This window comes from Physeter macrocephalus, chromosome 9 (assembly GCF_002837175.3).
Source record: "Physeter macrocephalus isolate SW-GA chromosome 9, ASM283717v5, whole genome shotgun sequence".
NCBI lineage: Eukaryota > Metazoa > Chordata > Mammalia > Artiodactyla > Physeteridae > Physeter > Physeter macrocephalus.
Window position 1 is genome coordinate 26,465,291 of NC_041222.1, and position 6,744 is coordinate 26,472,034.

At 45.2% G+C, this 6,744-nt stretch overlaps 1 protein-coding gene across 2 annotated transcripts in view; it reads right to left on the reverse strand.

Moving 5' to 3' along the window:
• The window catches only part of TDRD7 (tudor domain containing 7), a 90,449-nt gene extending 84,786 nt beyond the window's left edge, over positions 1–5,663 (reverse strand). For both annotated transcript variants that reach the window (XM_007110590.4, XM_007110588.4), the window contains exon 1: positions 5,522–5,663. The gene's annotated coding sequence lies outside the window, so the exon portion shown is untranslated. The remainder of the gene's footprint in view (positions 1–5,521) is intronic.
• Between the last annotated feature and the right edge of the window lie 1,081 nt (positions 5,664–6,744).

Genomic DNA, 6,744 nt, shown 5'->3' on the forward strand with positions numbered 1-6,744 from the left:
CTTTTTAAATTTTTTTTTTTAGATTCCATTATATATGGCTTAGCATATGGCATTTGTTTTTCTCTTTCTGACTTATTTCACTCTGTATGACAGACTCTAGGTCCATCCACCTCACTACAAGTAACTCAATTTTGTTACTTTTTATGGCTGATTAATATTCCATTGTATATATGTGCCAAATCTTCTTTATTCATTCGTCTGTCGATGGACACTTAGGTTGCTTCCATGTCCTGGCTATTGTAAATAGTGCTGCAATGAACCTTGTGGTACATGACTCTTTTTGAATTATGGTTTTCTCAGGGTATATGCCCAGTAGTGGGACTGCTGGGTCATATGGTAGTTCTATTTTTATTTTTTTTAAGGAACCTCCATACTGTTCTCCATAGTGGCTGTATCAATTTACATTCCCATCAACAGTGCAGGAGGGTTCCCTTTTCTCCACATTCTCTCCAGCATTTGTTTGTAGATTTTTTGATGATGTGTGGCTCCCAAATTTCTTAAGTCGCCATTTTGCTCTTTCAACTTTCCTACTTATTTCTACTCTCTAAAAGTGTTGTGATAAATACAATTTAGAGTTTAAGAGAATTCAAATTCCTACTTTTATTTTGAGAATGTTATGTAGGCCCTGGTGACTGTAAGTTATGTGAGGTTGGGAGAAATAAGGTTGGTCATCTCTTTAAATTCAGGTTAAAATTCTTAAGGGTTTCCCTAAATAATAAAGAGTATGCTTGAGCTGAATAGGAATCCTCTGCTTGAGCAGAGTAAAGTGGAGGTGAGTCTGGGGAATTATTTAATCAGAGTATTTTAATCTCAAAAACTGACCAAGGTCAGCAAGCAAAGACCCCAGTCAAGGAGGAAGAAAACTGGCCACAAGGATCACAACAGATTGCACTTGACTTTCATGTCCTTCCTCTCACTCTTTTTCTCCTCCTTTCCTTGCCTCTCTTTCTGAATGACAAGTGTCAAAAATACAGTTATATGTGCTTACCACAATACTTGACATTCGGTAGTTACATTTTCCTAGAAACATGGTATGGATGGCAAACTACCTACGAATACCTGCATTACATGGCTAAGAGTGCAATAATACAGACATTGGTGTACTGGAGAAATTTTTGGTACAGCATCAAATTTGAAATATTAGCGTTTTCCCAGGTTTTCTTACTTGCTTCATTAACATACTTGACCTGGCAAGCTTAGTAAGAAAGCCACCAGATCTCCTCCAAGATTTCTCACTTAACTAGTAGGCAAAAGCCTCTTAACTGCTATGTCCCACAATGTCACTGGACATTGTACAACAGGACAGGACAGTGGGCCCGACCTCAGAGTAGGGAGCCGAAGAGAGAAGCGCAGAATGCTAGTAGGCACCTTCACACCACCTCCTCCAAACTGTTTAGTTTAAAAATGAGGAAACTGAGGTCCAGGGTAATTATTCCAGGCCTCACATATTTTTATGGCCAGACCCACAACAAGAACCCAGGTCTTCTGGCTCCCAAAAATGGGGCATCCTTTCAGACAGCTTCTCCAAATGTACAGAGTTGGCTTCTGAAAGTAAATTTGACTTGGGGAATACGGAGAACGACCCTGGGGCATATTTAGTGATTAGCCCTTAAAGTGGCATGAAATGGGGATTGCCACATTCTGATTTAAGGGTGTGGCACCCAAATCCAAAATACTTGCCAACTGCTGCAAAAATTCAATCCTTTTATACTGTTCCTTTTCTATTTTGCTATACAATTAACCTTGAGTACCCAGAAACACTAACCATGTGCAAGAAGTGGGGCAAGGAGTAGGGGAAAGTAATGACAACCTTTAGGAAAGCAAGGTTTAAACAATGTAAATAGCCGAAAATAATTCTCACTTTCAAAACTGTATTTGTAAATTCACAACTTTTCTCTCTAATACACCTAAAAATGGTCCCGGGAGAGTCTTACTCTGAAGAAGCAGGTTTTGGTGTCCTCTGGATACCTGCCTTTACCATTAGTTGATCCTCCCTGGCTCAATCGTTTGCATGCGATCTGCTTCCTGTAGCTGCAGTTTCCTCGGTCCTGCTGCCCAAAGACCTTTAGCCAAGCTGGTCTCACTCCCGTATATGCTCTCTCCTCTCAGTTCCTCTTTTCTCAACTATTTCCAACTGTACTATTTGGCTCATTTTCCTCATTGCATTTTTTTGTGTGTCATAAATTTGACTTGAAGAGTGGCACTAAACCCACAAATAAATCTGAAGAATCATTAGGGTAAACTGAAATCACCAAGCAATCTCTTACCTTCTTTAGTCAGCTACTCAATTTTTAGTATTTCCTTAGGGCACATACTTCTGGTAAATGACTGCCTTCTTCCATGAAGACACTATTTTAGCAACAAGCCGGGCCCTTAAAATTCAGAATGTCTGTGCTGAAAAGATTTTAGGCATCATCTAGTCTATCCCAAACCCCTTATTACAAATCAATAAACTGAGCCTAAGAGAGGGAAGGTTTTTGTCTAAGACTCTTCCAAGGTGATTTCTCATCTTGCAACAGTTTAACATGCTATCTTTTATTTCCAATTATAGTCTATTTATTACCACTTTAATTACTCCTTTACCAACTCTTTTTAAAAAGATAGTTGGGACTTCCCTGGTGGCGCAGTGGTTAAGAATCTGCCTGCCAATGCAGGGGAAACGGGTTTGATCCCTGGTCTGGGAAGATCCCACAGGCTGCGGAGTAACTAAGCCGGTGCACCACAACTACTGAGCCTGTGCTCTAGAGCCTGTGAGCCACTACTGAGCCCAAGTGCCACAAGTACTGAAGCCTGCGTGCCTAGAGCCCGTGTTCCGCAACAAGAGAAGCCACTGCAATGAGAAGCCCATGCACCACAACAAAGAGTAGCCCCCGCTCACCGCAACTAGAGAAAGCCCGCACGCAGCCAAAAATAAAATTTATTAATTTTTTAAAATCCTGTTTAAAAAAAAAAGAAAGATAGTAATTAATGCCCTCAGGTGGTGATATACTCCCGCAGGGTATCTTCAGAGAGCAGTTTTCTTTTTTTAATTATTGCAATTTCAACCTCCAAATTATACATGCATTACTAATTATGTAGTATGAATAAATAAAGGCTTTCCATAAATCTACATAATGGAGAAAGCTCTGAGATCCTAAGTGGCTTAGTTAGGAGTTTGGGTCTTAATCCCAGTTCTGCTTCTCATTAGCTATGACCCTTTGAGCAAGTCACTTCAGGTCGCTTTTTTCACATGGAAGATAAGGAGGATGGGCAAGATCCATGGTTCTCAACTTTCCCTGGAGTCCTTCAAGTGCTGAAAAGGGGGTCCAAAGATCTAACGGAAATCATGGATTTGCTTCCTCCTGACAAAGCTGCATAGCTAAAATATCGAGTTTGCTTTGGGGTCACACAGTATCTCGTGCCGATCAGAAGCTCTAACTGCCATATATCCTCACACACATCTTCAGCTCAAAATGACAAATTATCAATACTTTTAGCTTGTTTGAAAGACAACATTTAAAAAAAATTGGCCCAATGAGGAAATATTGAAAAGAATGAAGCTTTCGAAAGCATAAGGGTGGGAACAGAGGGAGGAGAAAGTCGGTTTTGCATAAAGAAAAACCAATTCACATAAATATGAAATTAGATTTCACTCCAAGCACCAAGGAACTTCTGTCCTTTCTGTATTTCTGTGTTGACCCCGAAAGTGCCCAGAGGCAAAGCACTCACTCTACGTCAAATCTCAGTTCTTAGAAATAGCACTTGATCAAACACAGAGTAGGCACTTAGAGTTGGATTATAAAGTATTTTTCCTTTACGTTCATATTAGGTCTCCAGCTAGATTATATTGCACAGAGAACTTCTGAGAGGTTCTTCAAAGAGTTTAAATCTCTTGGTACAAAATACAATAGTTCATTCAGCCATGTTCAGCCAGTTCACTTAAAAGGGCATTAGCAGGGATTACATTTCATTTCCAATCTACAGGGACTGAAATCCGAAGGAACCACCAACTGCTGCTTCAGAGTTCACTGTGTTTAACTACCAAAGAGGGGGGCTGTGGGCTGGCAAAGGGCCCTGGACTGGGGCACAGGAGACGTGGGTTCTAAACCAGCTGGCCCCAGAGCAATTCCCTACCCCCGGCACGGTCCTGTGCATGTAACTGATGCTCCATGAATATCAGTTGAATGGAACTGCAAAAATCTCCACCATGTGCCAATTTATATTACATAGAGCACTTAAAGATGTGTCCCTGCATCCAAGAAACTGAAACCCAATTATGTAAAATACGGGAAGTCTGGTGGATGGGAGAGTTAACACTTCATGACTATTATTATGAGCCAAAGGAATTAGAGTAGTTATCTCACAAAAGCCTTGCAGAGTAAGTTAAATATTTCCAATTGATAAAGAGAAAACCAGGCTCAACGAAAGTATGTAATTTGTTCAAGATCACACAATTAGCAAGTGGAGAAGCCCAGATTCCAACCCAAATTGGCAAAGCCCACGCTATTTGCAGTATGAAATACTTATACATCAAAGCGGCCGGGACTTGGGTCTAAGTTCCACCTCTGTCTTTAAGTTGTTGTATAACACTAGGCAGGGCACTTTTCTGCAGTTTTTCCACCTGCACGAAAGGGGCGGGGGGGTGGGGTGGAGGATAGGGATGGAGGGATGACACAGGTCAGTGGTGTTTTTGTTTTGTAGAGTGGCTTTCATCATCCTTTTGGGCCCAGACTTTTTCTAATATAGCTATTTCCCTTTCCGGTTCTTTGTAATTGTTTGGGAGTGAGTGGTGCCCTTGGTTATGTATGGAAATGTATTGTACCTACTCACTCAAGGGGATCGGAGCAGAACAGTTGTGCCGGCTCCAAGCCCCCTCCCATTAAATTGAGGCTGAAAACCTGACCCTATTGGGGAACACGGTGAAAGTTAAGATAACTCACTCATGGATTCATATTTCCCTCCTAACTTGGAGCTCTGTACCCACCCGGGGCTCAGGTGCTCACGGTTTGAGAGAAACGGATAGTATTTGTGTCCTGCACTGCTCCAGCGGCCTGCAGGGGCGGGTCTGTAAAGAGAAGAACTTAAAAGCTCACGGTGTGGGAGTTCAAACAGCCGGGGGGCTCGGATATCCCTTGCTCCGCTCGGGCAGCTGGCGCCCGCCCGCCGGTACCGGGAACCACTTCCTGGTCAGCACCTCCCACCCCTGTCCACACACCCGCCCTCCCCCCTGCTGCACTGCCCCCACTACACTGAGTTTCCCAGGCGGCAGGGGTCCGTCCTGCTCCCAGGTGAACCCCCGACGGTCCCATCAGAGATTTAAAACACAACGCTCTGGAACCCCAACTCCCCTGGCGCCCAGCCCGCTTTCCGGGGTGGGGACCAGGGTATCCTCTGCGGCTGCTGGGAAGAGGCCCCGGGTCCGTTCGAGTCCCGCTCGGGCCACTGTCCCGCTTAGTCACCCAGGTGCGCCGCGCCCGCCCGAAACCTCGTCCGACCTCGCCTGGCACCTGTCGTTCCCGCAGCCAGCAGGACCTGCGCTCACCTCGTTCTGCAGGCCCGCGGCCCGTCCCCGCGCCTCTGGGCCCGGCTCCCACCGCCGTCTCCGCCAGGGCTACAGCCGCGGCCACCGCCCACTTTCGGTTTCCCAGCACTGCTGAAGCAGCCGCCGCGGATCAGGAATCACCTCAAGCCCCCGCCCCGCCCTACTCGGCCCCGCCCCGCTCCGCCCCGCCCCAAGGGCAGACCGGCCTCGGCTCTGCGCACGCGCGGGCACCCCGGCGGCGTCAGCCCACGCCGGCGTCCGCGCGTGGGAAGGGAAACCGACGCCGCCTAGCGGTTTCTGCGCGTGCCCACGCACTGGCCGACGGCGGAAGACGACGGCGGGGCAGGAGCAGGAGCGCCTCCTCGTGGACAACGCAAGGATCGGCGGGCCGGGAGGGTCCGGGCCGCAGCCGTCTTTATTAGCACTTAGGCGCTCCTGCTATTGCGTGTCACTCTTCAGAAGTTTCATTCAGTTCTTGCTTATTCTTTTCTTCAATTCTGGGGCCGTTACTTTTTATTCTCCTAGATACCCACCTGGTCCGCTCATTTCCTTTAGGTCTGTTCTCAAGCGTCACCCTTGGGAGGAGGGTGGCCACAATCTCAAAAATGTCAGTCTCCTTCCCTGACATTCCCTGTCCCCCTTCTCAGCTTTCTCTCTCCTTGGCACCTGTCTAGCACACTATATGTGTTTTACTTATCTTTTCATTGTTTACTGTCCTCCTCAAAGTAAAGCTCTGTGAGCTCAGGGATCTTTGTTTTGTTCCCCAATCTATTCCCAGAGCCTAGGATAGTCCCAGGCACATGATAGGCTGACATAAACATTTGTCAAATACATTCATTCATTCACTCATTCCTTATAAGATTATTGAACACCTACTATTTATTCACATATTTCTTCTGTACATTAATTCTACCAATATTTATTGGGCATATTGGTGTGTATCCCTTAAACCAACAATGAACACTTCTCTACATTCATTGTATATGCATTTACGGAGGGCCTGCTATTTATTCACAGTATTTTTCACAGCTTTATTAAGGTATAATTGACATACGATAAACTGCACATATTTAAACTGTACAGTATGATGTTTTGATGTATGTATACAGTTGTGAAACTATCACTTCCATAAAAATAATGAACATATCCATCACCCCCAAAAAGCTTCCCCATGCACCTTTATAATCCTCCCCCTATGTGCCTCACTGTCCCTTGCCCTCCCA